The sequence below is a fragment of the Medicago sativa genome, chromosome 6 (assembly GCF_051527215.1).
Source record: "Medicago sativa cultivar Bolivia chromosome 6, Bolivia_mono, whole genome shotgun sequence".
Lineage (NCBI taxonomy): Eukaryota > Viridiplantae > Streptophyta > Magnoliopsida > Fabales > Fabaceae > Medicago > Medicago sativa.
Window position 1 is genome coordinate 57098093 of NC_140754.1, and position 19567 is coordinate 57117659.

General features: G+C 34.6%; 1 pseudogene; it reads left to right on the forward strand.

Annotated features, from left to right (window-relative positions):
• The first annotated feature begins 881 nt into the window (after positions 1-881).
• On the forward strand, positions 882-1535 carry LOC146915848 (secreted RxLR effector protein 161 pseudogene; annotated as a pseudogene).
• The last annotated feature ends 18032 nt before the right edge of the window (positions 1536-19567 follow it).

The following is a 19567-nucleotide window of genomic DNA, read 5'->3' on the forward strand; positions in this document are numbered from 1 at the left end:
TACTAACAGCAGAGCCTATAGAGTGTTTAATAACAGAACTCAAGTTGTTATGGAATCCATCAATGTAGTGGTAGATGATATGGTTAAAGAACCAATGCTTGAAGTTGTACCTGGTGTTGAAGCATATCCTGAAACATCTGTTCAAGAGAAAGTAAGGCCTGAAGCTGATGAAGAACCTCAGACTAACTCTGAAGATATAGATCTAGAGAATGCAGAATCAAGTAAAGGACCTTCAATCAGAGTTCAGAAGAATCATCCTCAAGAGCTCATTATTGGAGATCCAGATCAGGGAATCAGAACCAGGAGATCTAATGAGGTTGTCTCCAATTCTTGATTTGTGTCAAAATTTGAACCGAAAAATGTTAAGGAAGCTCTCACTGATGATTGCTGGATTGAAGCCATGCAAGAGGAACTCAACCAGTTTAAAAGAAGTGAAGTATGGGATCTGGTGCCTAGACCAAATGACATAAATGTCATTGGGACAAAATGGATCTACAAAAACAAGTCAGATGAAAATGGGACTGTTACCAGAAACAAGGCAAAACTGGTAGCACAAGGTTACACACAAGTAGAAGGGTTAGACTTTGATTAAACATTTGCACCTGTGGTCAGATTGGAATCTATTAGACTACTTTTGGGAGTGGCGTGTATCCTGAAGTTCAAATTGTTTCAGATGGATGTGAAGAGTGCTTTTTTAAATGGATATCTCCATGAATATTATGAAGCAAGTATGCCAAGAATATTAAAGCAAGTATGCCAAGAATATTATGAAGAAGTTCGGGCTAGATAATGCCAGTCATAAAAGAACACCAGCAGCCACTCATGTAAAGCTATCCAAAGATGAAAATGGTGTAGATGTTGATCAAAGCCTGTACAGAAGCATGATTGGAAGTCTCCTATATCTTACAGCGAGCAGACCTGACATAACTTTTGTTGTAGGGGTTTGTGCTAGATATCAAGCAGATCCTAAAATGAGTCATCTTGTTCAAGTTAAAAGGATTCTGAAGTACATAAACGACACCACATACTATGGGATTCTCTATTCTCACGGTGGAAGTTGCAGGTTGATTGCCTATTGTGATGCAGATTGGGCAGGTAGTGCAGATGACAGAAAAAGTACTTCAGGAGGTTGTTTCTTCCTTGGAAACAATTTGGTGTCTTGGTTCAGCAAGAAACAAAATTCAGTGTCTCTATCAACCGCAGAGGCAGAATATATTGCTGCAGGTAGTAGCTGCTCTCAGTTAGTCTGGATGAAGCAAATGCTGGAAGAGTATGATGTTCAACAAAATGTTCTAACATTGTACTGTGACAATCTAAGTGCTATCAACATTTCCAAAAATCCTATACAACATAGCAGAACAAAGCACATTGACATCCGGCATCACTTCATTAGGGATCTTGTTGAAGACAAAATTGTAACTCTGGAGCATGTAACAACTGATGAACAATTGGCTGACATCTTCACAAAAGCCTTAGATATCAAGTAATTTGAGAATCTACGAAGCAAGTTGGGTGTTTGCATCCATGAGGAATAGCAACCACTGTTCAAAATGTCAGGTACTTTTAGCTGTAATTTATGCTTTTATCACATCTCAATTTGGCATATTTTATGGCTGAAAAGGGGGAGTAGGTATATCCTTGCTGTATGTTACCTGACTATGTGCTTGAGGATGTTGAGACATCCGATTCTGGCCTTCTGGTTATTTTATTTTTCTTGTATTCGTGCTGGTTTAAAAAAAAAAAATTTGTGCATATATTCACGGGGAGTAAAGAATATATGTTTGTACTCCTTGAGGGGGAGTAAGCCTCTGTGTCCCTGAATGTTCCTGTGGATGTTGGAACATCCTGATGATTTGAGCTACTGAGTACTATATTCCTATTTATCTAAGTAGCGTGTTGTGACAGTTGACTGTCTGTTTAGGATGTACAGGAATTTATTTTTCCTTATACGTCCTCTGTTGCAAGACTCTGATTTTCTCTCTGATACCTTATAATTCTCTTGTCTGCTTAATTCCATATGTTAATTGTTGTGTGAAAATAATGGAAGCAGTATCTGAGACCTGTAATATAATTCTTCTAGTCCTGAAGATCATGTGTGAAGACTGAAGAACTATATTTTTGGTATCTTTTGGAAGTCTGAGAATGTGAACCTTTCTTCAAGGAAGATTGAAGGAAAGGTTGCGTGTGCTATCTCTCTATTTTTAACAGGTGTGGGCTGAATTTGTTTTAGCCAAAAATTTACCAAAGGGGGAGATTGTTGGATATTTGTATGTTGGGTTCACTTTTGCCTAAAACAAATATTAACTTCAGATGTGGAACACAATGTTCCAACATCAAGAGTTGTTCTGTACGTTCTGGGCCTGACCTATGTTTACGCACGCGCATGCTTGATTGAAGGAATCCACACCAGCATGTGTTGGTATGAACCGTGTGCAATTTTATAGGAGTTTCTATATCCGTCCATTGCTTAATGAAGAAGTCACTGATCCGATCTGAAGCATGATTGAAGGAATGACACGCCTTGCTTCAGTATATAAAAGGCTGCAAGACCTGAAGATATTCACTCAAGACATTGGTTTACAAATAGAGTTTTGTTTAGGTTTTGAGTCATACATATTGTGAGCCTTTCGTGTATCATCTTGATACATGTTTAGAACTGTGCTTTAAGTTGTAATCTTGTGCACTACTACGAAGCTTTTAAGCAAGGAGCTAGGTAGATTGTGGACTGCATCTAAGCTTTTAAGAAAGGTTGCAAGTTGTTGTTTTTCGAGGGTAACCTCATTTGGATTGAGTCTGTAATTTGGGAATCACAGGGGATTGTGATCTGCTGTAAGGGAGTGAGATGGGATCTCAAATCTAGGAGTTCCTAGGTTGAAGTCTAGTTGGGGTAGGTCCTAGGTCTTAAGTGCAAACGTGGTTTGCTGAGAGCTTTTGAATACGGACTGCACTAGTGGATTTCCTTCCTGGCTTGGTAGCCCCCAAATGTAGGTGATGTTGCACCGAACTGGGTTAACAATTTCTCTGTGCCTCTTTTCTTTCCTGTTTATTATTTGCATTGTATCTGTTAGCTTAATGTTCTAAACATCATATACAACATCTTCTTTTCTGTGTTCTGTGTTGGAACATCGTTTGGATCATCGTAAGTCTAACGTGCCAGAATAACAAGATGCTACCTTTTGCCTTGCATGGTTACCGTACTACAGTGCGCAGTTCAACCGAGGCAACTCCCTTTTCTCTGGTATATGGTATGGAAGCAGTTCTCCCCCTGGAAGTGGAGATTCCATCTCTTCGAGTGATCATGGACGCAAAGTTGACTAAGGCTGAATGGTGTCAAAGTCGGTATGATCAGTTGAATTTGATTGAAGAGAAACGCATGGATGCTATGGCTCATGGACAATTGTATCAAGTGTGAATGAAGAATGCTTTTGACAAGAAAGTCCGGCCTCATGAATTCAAGGAAGGCAAACTTGTATTGAAAAGAAGGATAAGTCAGCAACCCGACCCAAGGGGCAAGTGGACACCTAACTATGAAGGTCCTTATGTTGTCAAGAAGGCCTTCTCTGGTGGTGCTTTGATCCTTACACACATGGATGGTGTTGAACTTCCGAATCTTGTAAATGCCGATATAGTCAAGAAATACTTTGTCTAAAAATATGAAAAGAACAGCATGGTAGGTCGAAAACCCGAAAGGGCGGCCTAGGCAAAAATGCGCTTCCCGGTGGATCGAAAACCCGAAAGGGCGATCCAGGCAAAAGTTAGGGACGAAAAAATGAATGTGAAAAAGCTCACTAAGATTGTAGGCAACTCAGGCAAAAATGTGAAGGAAAATCGAATGGAAGAATGGAGTAGAAGCAGCGGAAAATTTTCGATTTTCATTCCTTGGATCATTACGAAATTCAAACATGAATCAGTGATTCGATTGTTACCTTGAACTGTGGAATCTGAAAGCTGGAACTGGAAACTGGAATCTCGATCACATCCAAGCAAGCAGCAAGCAGCAAAGCCTCTAGCAAGTCCACACGAACAGTTCTCCTCCAAAACTCGGTGCTAGCCAATGAATTGGAAGTGCAGAGAAGAAAGGGGTTGCTTCAAAACTTGTAACCAAAAACTTCAGCACCAGAGTTCTATTTATAGAACTTCTAGTGTGCTCTGCAAGTTCTAAGTCACTATTGGGCTTCAGTAAGCCCAACAACGAGTTTAGTAATTTTGCTAACTAATTAGCGTTATTTACTAAACGCACTCCTTATATAAGTCATACTTACATATTTCTCTTTTGACTGTTCTTTGTGTGTGACCCTATAGGTTCTAGTCACGTTGGCAATAATATTAAATCTAATATTAAATATTATAAACAATGAGCGGTATCTAGCAACACATCATTGCTACCCAAGTGACAAGAATGTCAAGTGATCTGACGAAACCTTTCCATGATAATACTCATGTGTACACTTACTCCTTTGTCTCGATATCTTTATTGATCCCAAGGCATAGATATTGTCACCCTTGTATAGATCAATGTTTATATTCCTTGATTCCGAAATATACTGAATAACGAATAAGTCTAATATCTTATATTGACTTAGTTCGGCATGGCCATGCAATTTTACAGTCATATTTCATCAAGAGGCCTAAAGATATATCTCCTGTTTATGAGGAGGGACACATCCCATCTAGGACACTCATGTCCCTCAGCATGATTCATCAAGTACCCATCAACCAACGTTATGGTTATCCTTTTACAGACAACGTTAGAATGGCAACAAAGCACTTGAGTCCACATCTAGGGATCATAGTGGTTTCAGGTCTAAGAGCGATATACACTATTATCATTGTGAGAATATCTTATGACATTTTCATAACATACTATGTAGTATTCTCACGGTGGGTCAATCCAGTATAAATATTACTCCTAATATTTATACCTATGTATAGACTTAATATCTCAATATCAATGACCCATGAGATGCGGTCATCAGTCTACATACATAATAGTCTTTATGCTTTATTATTATCCCAATTCATATTAAAGATTGACAATGGATATGTTTAAGAATAGCGTTCTTTACGTAATGTAATCTCATGATTAAGTCACACTTAATATTCCATTACATGAAGTATCTATTCTAGGGACTTTATTATTTTGAAACATAACAAAATCAATAAAGAAATGCCTTATTATTATATATATTCACAATATATATTTATATCAATATCATGATACAAAGCCAAACTCAATCAATATAGATTGGCTATTAGGGCTTACTCCAACAATCTCCCACTAGCACTAAAAGCCAATCAATATTAACTCAATATCTATTGGTCAAGTGTTAGCATCAAGCACGCTATGGACAAGATACTCTACTAGCAGATAAGGAACTCTTTCCTATGTTGGTGGGTCAAACTTTTTTCAATTTCCACTTTCGATCTTCTATCGAAAAAAAATTGAAGTGTCAAAATATACATTTGGATCATTGGTGAGATAAAGTTTTCATTGCTCGCAAGATTTAAACCAATTTTACCTCAGACGAGATCAATGGAATCCGCAATGCATGAAACACATGCTTTCACTCAATTATGAGCTAAACAATCCAAATCATATATATTTGACATCTGTAATAGAAACAACAACTATATGAAGCTTGTACTTTTACAAATTTCATAGGTTATATCCTAGCATATATTGTACACTGATATGAAAGTCAACAGCATTGTAACTCATTTACAACGTTTCTTTCATCCGTGTTCAAGAAACAATCAAATATCCTTTAAGACATCCAAGGATATTCTTGAAGGTATTCTAGTGTCGAACACTATAATCAATTTTGGTACATATTAGAAATAATTTTCTAACCATGTCTTACATGTGTAGATGAATTGTTTTGGTGACTAGTATGTCATCTACATACTCCACCAAACTAATATAAATGCTCCCACTAATTTACTTGTGTGCACAAGATTTCTTTATTAATCATAGTTTTCATAAAACTTCATTAATAAAATAAACAATTCAACTTCGAGAAGTTTTCTCTAATTCATAAATGAATTTGATAATACATCTACCTTTCTAGTATCCTTTGGATTAACGAAATCCTACATATGTCAAATACATATATAAGGTTATTCCAATTAAGGAATACAATCTCGTTATCCATCTTCTAGAACATGTATTATACAACAACGGGAATTTGGGATCGATAGATTTAAGCATTACAATGATGTAATAGTTTCGTCATGATTTGCATCACGAGTTGCAAGAAACCTTCTACAATCAATCACATCTTAAAGGTATTTATAATACCATCCATGTCAGTTTTCTAAAAGAAAACTCACATTCCAATATCCATATATGGTCTGTGTACGTAGATTCTTTATAAGATCGCATGGCATATAGCCACTTCTCAAAGTTCATGCCATTTAGATCTTGTGCTACTCAAACTGGTGATTTAACAACAACCCTTTGTTGAATCAACTCGTGTTCCATTCTTAGAGAGATGTGTATTTTGTGTTACTTGACTTAATTCAAGTTCTACATCACTCCCACTGGCTCTTGCAAAGCTATATTCCTTGAAAAGGAATACTTCAGTTCTAGCGACAAACAACTTTTGTCAAGGGAGAAGATGTAGAAATAGTATCCTCTAGTTTCCTAAGAGAACCTCCACAAGTATACATTCATTTAATTTTAAGTTTAGTTTATCTAGTAAACCATATAACCTCAAATTATCATAAAGTCAAGACTAGGTACTCTTACCTCCATATCTAATAGGGTGCCTTTATGATTACTCAATTAGAACTAGTTGTGGGTGAAGAATAACTGTAATTTAATTAATTTCAAGAGTCTTTGAGCTATAATCTAATTATTTTAGATCAAGTCCTGTCAAACATGAAACGATATAAATAATTATACTCATTAATCAAGCATTTACCATCACGACTTACTCGTATAGTCTTTATACTTTTCAAACTTATTCCTTTTACTGCATTGTTAAAATCTTTGAACAATTTCAAAGTCTTCTTGAATCGTGTCAAATACACTTTTCTTCTCTACTAAATGATTTAGTAATGCTAGATGAAGTAATAGAAACAATATCTAGCAAATATGTTTAGTTCTCCATATACATCTCATATGTATATAAACTCAAATAAATTACGTGCCCTTTCACCTTTGTTGGTGACCAGTGTACTAATCTATTTTTGAAAAGTGGGGCTCACATCCTTCAAATGATATTAAATCAAATGACTCAAATAGTCCATATCCATGGATTTTGGAAATGTGAATCACACTTGTTTGTACTAAACGTTGATGCCAAAAATCTACAAAAGGTTCAAATCTCATTTGATCCTCTTTTCACATAAGTTATAGACCAGCTTATCAAGATCATGGAACTCAATTCCATTACTTGATTAACACACTTGTATAGAAAACATTATTTGGATAATAGGACAACATTTGTCTTTTTATTCAACTACACAATCATTCACTTGTCAATGCAAGATATATGATTTGATGCTTCTATTTTATATGGAATTTAATAACAATTATTTGGTTCCATATCAAGTTAAATTTAAGTCCAAGCATTAGCTCCTATGTCAATAAAACAATTTGTTTCATTCTAGACGTAAGTGGACTTCACTTATAGTTAATCTCCCGCTTCTTTAGAACTCTCTATATTTCAACAAATATGAGACTAATCATCAAATATCATATACTTATGATGCAGAAGTAGAAATTTAACTTTCTATAACTATATGGGTAGATAAGAAGTCTTACTTCTATCTTATATTTTGACCCTTTCAAAACTACGAGCAATTTTTGTTTTTCAACTTTTGAAATAATTGCTTCCCCTTTTTGCAACCGTGTTTAACCTTTCAAAGGTAGAAAAACAGAATTTGAATTTTATTCTTATCCATGTACATCTACTTGATAGGCTTAAACTATTCATCTTATAACATTGAGGTTGAATGATCATATCATTCTCCATCGTCGTTACCACTATGAGATATCCTATATCTACTCATTTGACCCAATGCTTCTGATAAGCGTTGTTTTTCAAATATAGACATAGAAAGTTGCTAGGAAATAACTGCTCGAGAATATACAGTTTTTCTCATTCTTAAGAACAATTCTTAAATTTTGTACCAATTCAGAAACTCTTTTCTGAAAATTTTATTCTTCATAAGAACTTTTAACAGTATAATAAAATTTATATGCTAAAGAAATTCTAAATACAGAAAATAAATAAAATAAATGTATCATGATTTAAAACATATTTAAATAGGTCTTTAATTAAATACGCTCCCACTATTTTACTCAAAACAAATGACCTTCAACATTTGAATCGGAAAATCACATTGGAAGATTTTCTAGTGGGTTGAAATCCATATTTCACCTTGCTTTAAGTCAACGGGGGCTGTACTCAAAACTCAGTTATTTAGGTAGGAACTCCTTCCAATTGTATCTCATACAACTTTCAAATCATTTGAGTGAATAACTCCTTACTCTAATCTATCATATAGATGTTCCCAAACATTGCATCTAAATTTATTTTAATCTTATTAAAATTAATTTAGTTAAGTTAAACCCAAAAGAATAACACTTGGGTAAATTGGATTACCGCACCGCAACTTACTAGTATAGAAAGTGCACCTCGCGGAGGCGAAACCTACACATTTCGATATTAGTCTTGAAGGGTGTTAAACTTTTGGAAAGCATTAAACTTAATATTTTGAATTGAAGGATTTTCATTAAGTTTGATCTCACCTCACCACGGCTTATATATCATATATATTCGCACTCCAATCATAACATGCATAACGATTATACAATAATAAAAGTGACATGATTATGACCATCCTAACGCTATGACTCTCTCAAGCCAATGAGAGAATCTAAACTAATCCTAGAAACGACCTTGCTTCTCCAAGCTTGACCTCCAGGACTATCCTAACGTCATGAGCCCTATTACTTCTTTGCATTCTATTTACATTACATATGAAAGAAACTCGTTTTACATAAGAGGGAGTGGATGAGAAGAGAATGTACAATAGAGATATAAGAGAGTGACACGACACGCAGGCCGTATTTTAATATCCAAAAGAAATAAAATAAGAGGACTAAGGCCATAATCATTCACATGATAATAATAACAAACACACTTTTATTATTATTAATTATACCGTATAATTAAATAAATTAAATTAAAATTTGACATATGATCACCCTATGCAGATTAGCTGGGGGTTTAATTGAGTACCAAAATATATTATATTGAGTACAAAAATATATTATATTAAGTACAAAAATATCTCAAATTATGTACCAAAATATATTTTATTGAGTACCAAAATATATTATATTATGTACCAAAATATATTTCAGATCAAGTACTAAAATATATTAGATTGCATACCAAAATGTCTCAGATTGTGTTCCAAAATATTCTAGATTGTGTATTTCGCATCAACACTTGACACGTTTATGAACACCCAAATCGTTTCGGCAAATATTATGATCAAATCCAAAAGATCATATATGATATTGAAACTCTTTCAAATCATTTTCATACCCTAATTTTGGACCTAAAAATACTAATCAATTTTTCTTTTCTTGCATTTTAAGTCATTTGATATGTCTCTGATCAATGGCATCTTTCTCTGCATTTTATTTCAATGTTATTTGCAAAATTTACATGCAAGGGTATTTTAGTCGTTTCCTATGACAAGTGTCTCTCAGTCTTTCAAAATTTTGTTTGAAGTCCTTTTAAATAGTTTGAATAAGTCTTCATTTCATTCTATGTCAAAATCCATTTTAAAAAAATTGCCTTTGAAGTCATTTTGAGTCAGTTTTGCCCCTAGGGACATTTTAGTCCTTTCAAGTGTCAAAACTCTGTTTAAACTCTTAAAATTGTCTCTGAGTCTTTCAAGTTGGTTTAAATAAACTGTTGTTTCATTTCTCTGTTAAAAATCCATTTTAAAGTTTGCATCTGAGTCATTTTCAGTCGTTTTAGCCCTAGGGGCATTTTAGTCATTTCACACGAAATTTCGGCAGAGAGGTACTTTAAAGTACCTCATTTAGGCCATTTGTTCGTTTTAGTCCGTTTTTGTGTTTTTTATCGGTTTCACTTTACGTTTAGTCAAAATTACCAATTTTATGCCAATTTTATTATTCTTTTTTCTTTTGTTTCATTTTTGGTCCTTTTATTTTTTTTACTATTGCATTTTAGTCCTTTTTGTCCAAGTCATCAGGTCTGTACACATGTCAGTTTCTCATTTGTCCATTTGTCCAAGAGTTTGTTACAAAGTTGTGCCACAGGTCATTTTTTTATTCGTCCAGATTGCACAAGTCATCACTTATAAAAAGCCAACTCATCACAGAGACCCACACACACAGTGCCACATCACAACAGAATCAAAAACAGAAATTCCATTCCTCTCTCCACCACAGAAAGATCAAAACGCAGAATAGCTCAAGAACATGATGAACAAACTCATCATCTTCAAACCCTAACCGTTTCTCAACAACACAATCCACACAAATTCGCTTAGAATTCCTCATCCACTACACCATTCAACAACAAATTTCACCAAAAAAACGAATCAAACAGTCTCAAATTCGCAATCAATTGCAACAGAATCCAACGATTTCAACAAGTTTGAAGCAGGTTCTCAGAGATTTCTTACGAAATCATCATCATCGAATCCATAAGCTCTGCAATTCAAGCGCAATTTCGCCATTAGATTAACGAATTACACGATCACAGAGCAGTTTGGGAGAGAAGGAGAAGGAACAAAGAAGATTCGAATCAGAGAAAGAGAAGAGGAAGTTCATTGATTCAGTTCAACAAATCATTCACCAGAAGCTCAAAGGAAGTATTCACGAAGATCCTCGTCACATCATCGCTTGAATCTCCAGGTAAATTCTCAAAAACCTTCTCGTTTTGGTTTCGAATCATCATCGAAGGTTCATAAGCATGTATAAACGGTGAATCAAAGCGGAATTTCCAAAAGATTCGAAAAGATTTGAAACCGAAACCCTAGAAATGCAATCTGTGAAGATCCACCGTTTATTTCGCAAATTCAAGTGCATAATCGTAATCAGTGAGGAAAATAGTATAGATTAGGGTTTCAGTTCAAAGTGTTTCGAAAATCTTTAAAAATCTGAAGAACCGTAGGATTCGAACCTAGATCTACTCCGATCTAAACCTTCCTTGCGAAAAATAGTTTCAAAACCGTAAAGAGGAGGAGAAGACGAGTTCAAGGATGTAAAAAGCTTTGAAAAACTCCACCGGTACGGCGGCGCCACCGGCGGACCACCGTACCGGCATGTTTGAACTCGCCGGAAGAAGATCGGAGAAGAAGACTCATTGTTGCAGAGCTTCTCTCTCTAACTTATGTTAGAGAGAGAAAGGTATGTGTATTGTGTCTCTCTCTTTCTGCAAACCGCTTATATACCCTGCTTTTGATCCCACGCGCTCGCGTGTTGTGTTCGTTCTGTGCTCCTTCATGTTAAGACCGTTAGATCCGTCTTGTTATGAGTTGTATGGTCCTGATGCGTGCCTGATTTGATCCCCTTTGTCTTGTGCGTCTTCAGCCCTTGGATCTTGGTCAAGATTGGACCTGGATCAATCTAAAGGCTGTAGAGCCAATGGATGATCCAGGATCCATCAAGGACCATGGGCCTGGGTCTCTGTTGCTGAATTTCGCTTTCTTGCTAATTTATTGCTATTTTACACACTGTTTCCACTTTTTACACCTCCTGCATGATAAAAATTTCTTCAAGAAATTCCAAATAATTTTCCACATTTTTTTGTTAATTTTCTTGATGCTTCATAACCTTGTTTCACAATAAAACTTGATAAAAAAAATATGTGTGACTTTTTCACCATTCTTGATTAAAACTAGCAATTTCCTTATATTTATAGCTTAAAAAACCTTTAAAAAATTCCAAAAAATTCATGTAGGCTTCTTGATATTTTTGTAGCATTTTGTGATGATTTTCATATGTTAAAATTGGTTAAAAAATAAGGTGTTAATTTTCTTGCTATTTTTGTCATATTTTGTGCTAAAAATGAATGAAACTTTGCTTGATTTCAATCCTATTGCTTGATGAACACTTGTGACCTATGCCACTTGATTTGAGGGAGTTTTAACTGCTGTTTGTGTTGATATTAATGCATGAGTATGAATCTTGATTAGTTACTTAGCTTACAAGTTAATTGTGTAGTTAAATAATGTAAATATGCTTAAAATTTGTTCCAAAATGCCAAGTAACTCATGTTGCCTTAATTTCCATTCCAAGACTTGTCTCTAAACCTTTAAAAATGCATTGGAATGTGAGAATTATAGGTCATATGGTTCTTGCATTCTATGAACAAATTTTAGCCATGTTTGCACTCATTTTCTATCCTTTATGTTCTAATGTTTCTCTTGCTTTATTTCCTTTGATATTGTCATGTGCTACTAACTCTTTTCATTTCATGTTTCATCATTTCATAAGCATCTCCATTTCATCCCATATTCATCTCTATTTCTTTCTTGCAATTGAATTAGTATCAAAATTAGAATGTAAACACTTAGGAGTTTTGTAATATTTTTCCTTTGTGCACTTTTAATTTTCTTGGCAAAGAGGCCATAGAATGTATCTAGGGTATGATGTGAAGGACAACGGACTCTAATGATGTACACCGACACAAGCACCGACACATGCACACACATCACTTTAGGTATATAGCTAGAATATGCATGTTTAGATGTATGTCTAGGATTGTATGCTTAGATGTATGCCTAGGATTTATACTTAGAAAAAAATCATTTTCCAAAAAATATGAACAAACTTCACCCAAATCTTTTTCACAATAAACTTTGGGGTCAAGACCCCATTGATTTTTCTTTTCATTTTCTTAATCAAATTTCAACAAACTTTAATCATACTTTGACTTGTTTTTGCAAATGACTAATCCAACCTCACAATTTCCCAATCTCATGCCCTTGAGGCCTCTTTCTATTCTTCAAACTCCAATTTTCAAACTTAAAATCAACCAACAAAAACAAAAAACATTTTTTGAGAGAGAACTACGGTGGATTTGATCCCTTAATCGGGTACGTAGGCAAGGAACAAAATTCCTTCAATTCAACTAAAATAAAAATCCAAAAACATTCTTCTCCCTCCAATTCTTCACTTAGAACGTTCTTAGGTCTAATAAACACTTTCAAATAGCATTTAAAAATAAAGCGCGCGCGTAGAAATTAAAGACGGTTCCTATAGGATACTATAGTCGTTATGGGTGCCTAACACCTTCCCGTAGCGAAAACAACTCCCGGACCTCGATTCTCAAGGGTTTTGCTTACTTTTTCCCTTCCCAAGAAAAAATAAGATATCACCGGTTTAAAAGGTTCAAACGTAATCAATGTTTGACACCCGAAAACCAAGATAAAACAATCATGATTCTTTTAAATTATAAACAAATCAAGTTAAAGTCATGCAAATCGATTAAATAATTTTAAAAGATCATATATGACATTGAAACTATTTCAAATCATGATCTTTTAAATTAACTATCAATTCAAGATCGTTTATTACCTTTCAAACAACTTTTGAAAAACAATCCAAAAGGTAGAATTTTTATTTACTTAATTATAGTAATATTGACACTCAATAATTATTATAATTAAATCTGCTTTATTTAGGCAATCAATTTGTTTCCAAAACAAATTACAGGGCTAAAATTAAGCAAATATTTTATTACCAAATTCAAAAATCATATCTGATATTGAAACTCTTTCAAAATCATGATCTTTTAAATTTACTACCTTTCTCCAATTAAATAAATTAATTAAACATAAATATTTTCAAGGATTGTTTGTTTAGCATGAACAACCGGATCTATGATGCTTCACCAGATTCGGATATTGAAGCTCACTCTCAGGAATTGTTCAAATTCACAACAATCTCTTTGAAAACAATTGATCGAATGATACAACCATAATAATACAACGCTTGTATAGTTAGGTATCCTAATACAACAATCAAACATCAATAGTTTTAACAATTGTTTGTTCAGTATGGACAACCGGATCTTTGATGCTTCACTAGAATCGGTATTCGAAGCTCAATCTCACGAGTTGACTGCAAATTCACAATCAATTATATAAAACCTATTGAACGAATGATATCATCAATATATCACATATAATGATGTTGTATTAAAATCATATATCACATATATGATATTGATCAATCAATTTTAATTAATATTTAAATTTAAATAATAAAATATTAACACTTAATATTCTATTTTATTAACAGATTTGCATTCCAAATTAATTCCTTATAGAATATCAAAATATTAGCAAATCAAATATTTGCGAAAATATTATTATCTCTTAAAACAATTTTAAAAGATAATCTAATTTGATTTGTTTCCAATCATGTTCCCATCGATATGTATAATCGATATGTCGATACTTCACCAGAAACGGTTTCTGAAACATCAAACAAATCGAAAAGCCATGCACAGAAAACATGATACGATGCCAATTTTAATTCTCTTTATTATTTAATTCCGATTCAAAATGTTTAATCATATTAAAACATAAAGCAGTAACAAAGCAATCCGATTCATGGTTTCGTAATTGGCTATGATACCTCTGAAGGAAAATCGAATAGAAGAATGGAGTAGAAGTAGCGGAAAATTTTCGATTTTCATTCCTTGGATCATTACGAAATTCAAACATGAATCAGTGATTCGATTGTTACCTTGAACTGTGGAATCTGAAAGCTGGAACTGGAAACTGGAATCTCGATCACAGCCAAGCAAGCAGCAAGCAGCAAAGCCTCTAGCAAGTCCACACGAACAGTGCTCCTCCAAAACTCGGTGCTAGCCAATGAATTGGAAGTGCAGAGAAGAAAGGGGTTGCTTCAAAACGTGTAACCAAAAACTTCAGCACCAGAGTTCTATTTATAGAACTTCTAGTGTGCTCTGCAAGTCATAAGACACTATTGGGCTTCAGTAAGCCCAACAACGAGTTTAGTAATTTTGCTAACTAATTAGCGTTATTTACTAAATGCACCCCTTATATAAGTCATACTTATATATTTCTCTTTTGACTGTTCTTTGTGTGTGACCCTATAGGTTCTAGTCACGTTGGCAATAATATTAAATCTAATATTTAATATTATAAACAATGAGCGGTATCTAGCAACACATCATTGCTACCCAAGTGACAAGAATGTCAAGTGATCTGACGAAACCTTTCCATGATAATACTCATGTGTACACTTACTCCTTTGTCTCGATATCTTTATTGATCCCAAGGCATAGATATTGTCACCCTTGTATAGATCAATGTTTATATTCCTTGATTCTGAAATATACTGAATAACGAATAAGTCCAATATCTTATATTGACTTAGTTCCGCATGGCCATGCAATTTTACAGTCATATTTCATCAAGAGGCCTAAAGATATATCTCCTGTTTATGAGGAGGGACACATCCCATCTAGGACACTCATGTCCCTCAGCATGATTCATCAAGTACCCATCAACCAACGTTATGGTTATCCTTTTACAGACAACGTTAGAATGGCAACAAAGCACTTGAGTCCACATCTAGGGATCATAGTGGTTTCAGGTCTAAGAGCGATATACACTATTATCATTGTGAGAATATCTTATGACATTTTCATAACATACTATGTAGTATTCTCACGGTGGGTCAATCCAGTATAAATATTACTCCTAATATTTATACCTATGTATAGACTTAATATCTCAATATCAATGACCCATGAGATGCGGTCATCAGTCTACATACATAATAGTCGTTATGCTTTATTATTATCCCAATTCATATTAAAGCTTGACTATGGATATGTTTAAGAATAGCGTTCTTTACGTAATGTAATCTCATGATTAAGTCACACTTAATATTCCATTACATGAACTATCTATTCTAGGGACTTTATTATTTTGAAACATAACAAAATCAATAAAGAAATGCCTTATTATTATATATATTCACAATATATATTTATATCAATATCATGATACAAAGCCAAACCCAATCAATATAGATTTGCTATTAGGGCTTACTCCAACAAAATGAGCGTCTCGATGAGCCGAAAACCCGAAAGGGCGGTTCATGCAAAAATGAGATTGATAATGAAAGACAAGTAACTATATTCGGCAAATCACCATCACCCCTTGGGGCATCTGCAACTGTCAATGATCGTCTTCATCAGAAGCTTCTGTACTTGTGAATTTAAAATTTCTATGAAATGTAGTGGTCATCGTGTTCAATGTACCACCAACCAATAAAATTACCATTTTCCAAGCTTTGTAAATCTGTGGAGTTATGTCTTTGGCTGACTTTCACTCTTCTGCATCAATTTGAGCCTGTGCTTTTGTTTAATTTCTATTTTCTTTCTATTTTCAACGCTATATACAAAATATTTTCTTTCTATTTGACAATGCCAATGTCTGAAACAAACATCTTTGAAAATTGAAAATCCTTTTTCTGTCTATTTTGAAAGCAAACCTGAGCAATAGGGTACATTTCAGTCAAACATGCATGAATAAATGTGTGTCAATGTCTATTTCAATACATGTTACAAGCAGGTTGTTCCCTAGGATGATCTGTCGTCAATGGCAAGAATGAAAAAACAGAATAAAAAATGAAAAATGGAAAATGGGAAAATGCAAATAGAAAGCTCGCTAAGTCGAAAACCCGAAAGGGCGGCTTAGTCAAAAATGAGCACCCCGCTGATTGACAACCTGTGAAGGCAATTCAGGCAAAAATGGGGCAATGAAAAGAATTTATTCCCGGTGAATCGAAAACCCGAAAGGGCGGTTCAGGCAAAAATGGGATTGAAAAATGAAAGAATGAAAAATGAAAGAATGAAAAATGATATGAAAAGCATTGACCACAGATGCGAACATCCAATGTTTACCCAGCACTGACACGCCTAGCAATGGCGACCTGTATCAAAGAATCTTCCAAGGTTCCCTCTTCTGCAAGTTTTGTGTATGTGATATGATATATTGCCCTCAGCCATGGTTTCGATACGTCTCTCAACAACGGTCTCTCCAAGGAGGATTTCTATGTTTATATGTTATAGCACGAGCCACCATGTGCCCAATCTTCCAATGTTTTGTCTGTCTCTTTGAAACTTCTCTGCCAAATTGTAAACCAATCATGCATTTCCAAGCATTCATACATGCATAATCATGCATTCTATGTGCTCATGCATTTGTAAAATTGTTACACTATACATACATGTTGCATCTTTTATCTCAATTTTCAAATCAATTCAATGTCTATGTCTATTTCAATCTCAATTTTCAATTCATTGTCTCTGTTAATGCCTCTGTTATTGTCTCTGTTAAAGTCTCTGTTTATGTCTGTGAAAACTCTTGTGAAATCTCTGTGAGCCAACGTTACTTGGCCATATCTCTACCTGCAAATTTGATGTCTATGATTAAATCCCTGTGAAAGTTCCTTCTGGGCCAATGATAATGGTCATGTCAATCTTCAAATCAAGTCAAGGTCGATCTACTCTCAATGTGTATCTTGCTAAATCAAGTTTCCCATGTATCCTGCTATATGTTTTGTTATTGGTCAAGTGGCTAGTTCGATCCAAAGAACAGCTTGTACCTGCTTATATGCCTGTGTTTCCGGTCAGACGACAAGTTCGATCCAAAGAACAGTTTGTACCCTGCTTATGTTTTGTTATCGGTCAAACAGCAAGTTCGATCCAAAGAACAGTTTGTACCTGCCTGCATGTTGTGATATTGATCAAGTAGCAAGTTCGATCCGAAGAACAGCTTGTATCTGCCTATATGTCTATGTTTCCGGTCAAGTTACAAGTTCGATCCAAAGAACAGCTTGTACCTGTCTTGTACTTCTATCCCCAGTCAAGTAGCAAGTTCGATCCAAAGAATAGCTTGTACCCACCTTTTGTTCGTATTACTTGGTCAAGTGGCTAGTTTGCTCCAAAGAACAGCTTGTACCTACCTTTTGTCTCCTGGATTGTCTACCCTGTTAATGTCTACCTTGATCCCCATTGATATGACATGCTCTGTAGACTCCAGTTGTCTGTCTTGCATTCATAATCAAAATGTTGTATGGCATTCATGTTTTTGAAAATGTAAGAGTGTATTTTTATGTCCAAAAACAGTGCAAACGTTAATATTTAAGTATCTTCGTCCCGTCAAATCAAAGACTTCGTCTCTTGACCCTCGGGACGAAGAAACTTAAATAGGGGCAGCTGTCATACCCTAATTTTGGACCTAAAAATACTTGTTCAAAAAGTTTTCCATCTTTGATATATGTCTATTACTCTTGAGAGATTGCCAATTTGATATTGTTTTACCCTGATATTTCACCATGCTTTATCTGCATATGTTACTGTCTTTGTTTTGAAAATATTTTCAACTGTGATTTTGTCTGTGGTTTTCTTGCATTTCAAGCCATCCAAAAGGGTTTCCTTGCATTCCAAGTCATTTGAAGTTGTCTTTGATCAATTGCATATTTCTCTGCATTTTATTTCAGCTTTATTTGCAAAAATCATGAAAAAGGGCATTTTAGTCATTTCCTGTATTAAAACCCATTTTAGTCCTTGGAAATTGGCTCTGAGTCTTTTCAATTAGTTTGTATAAATCCTTGCTTTAATTCCATGTTCAAATCCATTTCAAAAATTGCATTAGAGTCATTCTGAGTCAGTTTAGTCCCTAGGGGCATTTTGGTCTTTTCACATGAAATTTTGACAGAGAGAGGTTACTTTAAAGTACCTCATTTTGTAGTTGGTTCATTTTAGTCCTTTTGTTGATTTTATTTTTGTTTCACTTTACGTTATTTTCAAATTACCAATTTTAACAAATTTTATTGTTATTTTCATTTTAGTCCCTATTTTCTGTTATTTTCATTTTAGTCCTCCAAGTTGTTAAAATTGCATTTTTAGTACTTTTTCTTAATTGCAGTTTAGTCCTTCAATTTTTCTATTTTGCAGAAAGGTCCCTAAGTCCAAATCAGTCCAAGGCCGAGTTTGTTAAGGTCTAAGCACAGGTGGCATCTCCTGATTGGTCCAATGGTACACATGTCAGCTATATAAAGGCCAAGTCACTGATTACACAGTAACCACACCCATTCATTCAGTGCCACATCACAACCACAATCAGAAACACAAATCCACATTTCTCTCTCTTCCAAAACCGATCAAAATCAAGGAAATGGTGAAGAACATGATGAATCTTCATCAAGTTCATCATCAAGCTCATCTCCAGAAAATACAGTAACTGAATCAATCAAGAAACATTCAACAAAATCAAATCAAACTCAATAGAGATTCGAAGCAAGTTCATCAAGATCGAACTAATTTCGCCAGAATCAATCAAGAAACATTCAACAAAATCAAAGTGAAGTCCAATTCGAGCCAATCCAAAACCTTAGGGTTTCGAATCAAACATCGAATCAGAAGTTCAGCAACGAAAGAGTTTTAAACCTGCAAAGGAAGGAAACGGTTAGAGTTTGAACTTTCTTCAGAGAATCAAAGGACGAAGAAGAAACCGCTCG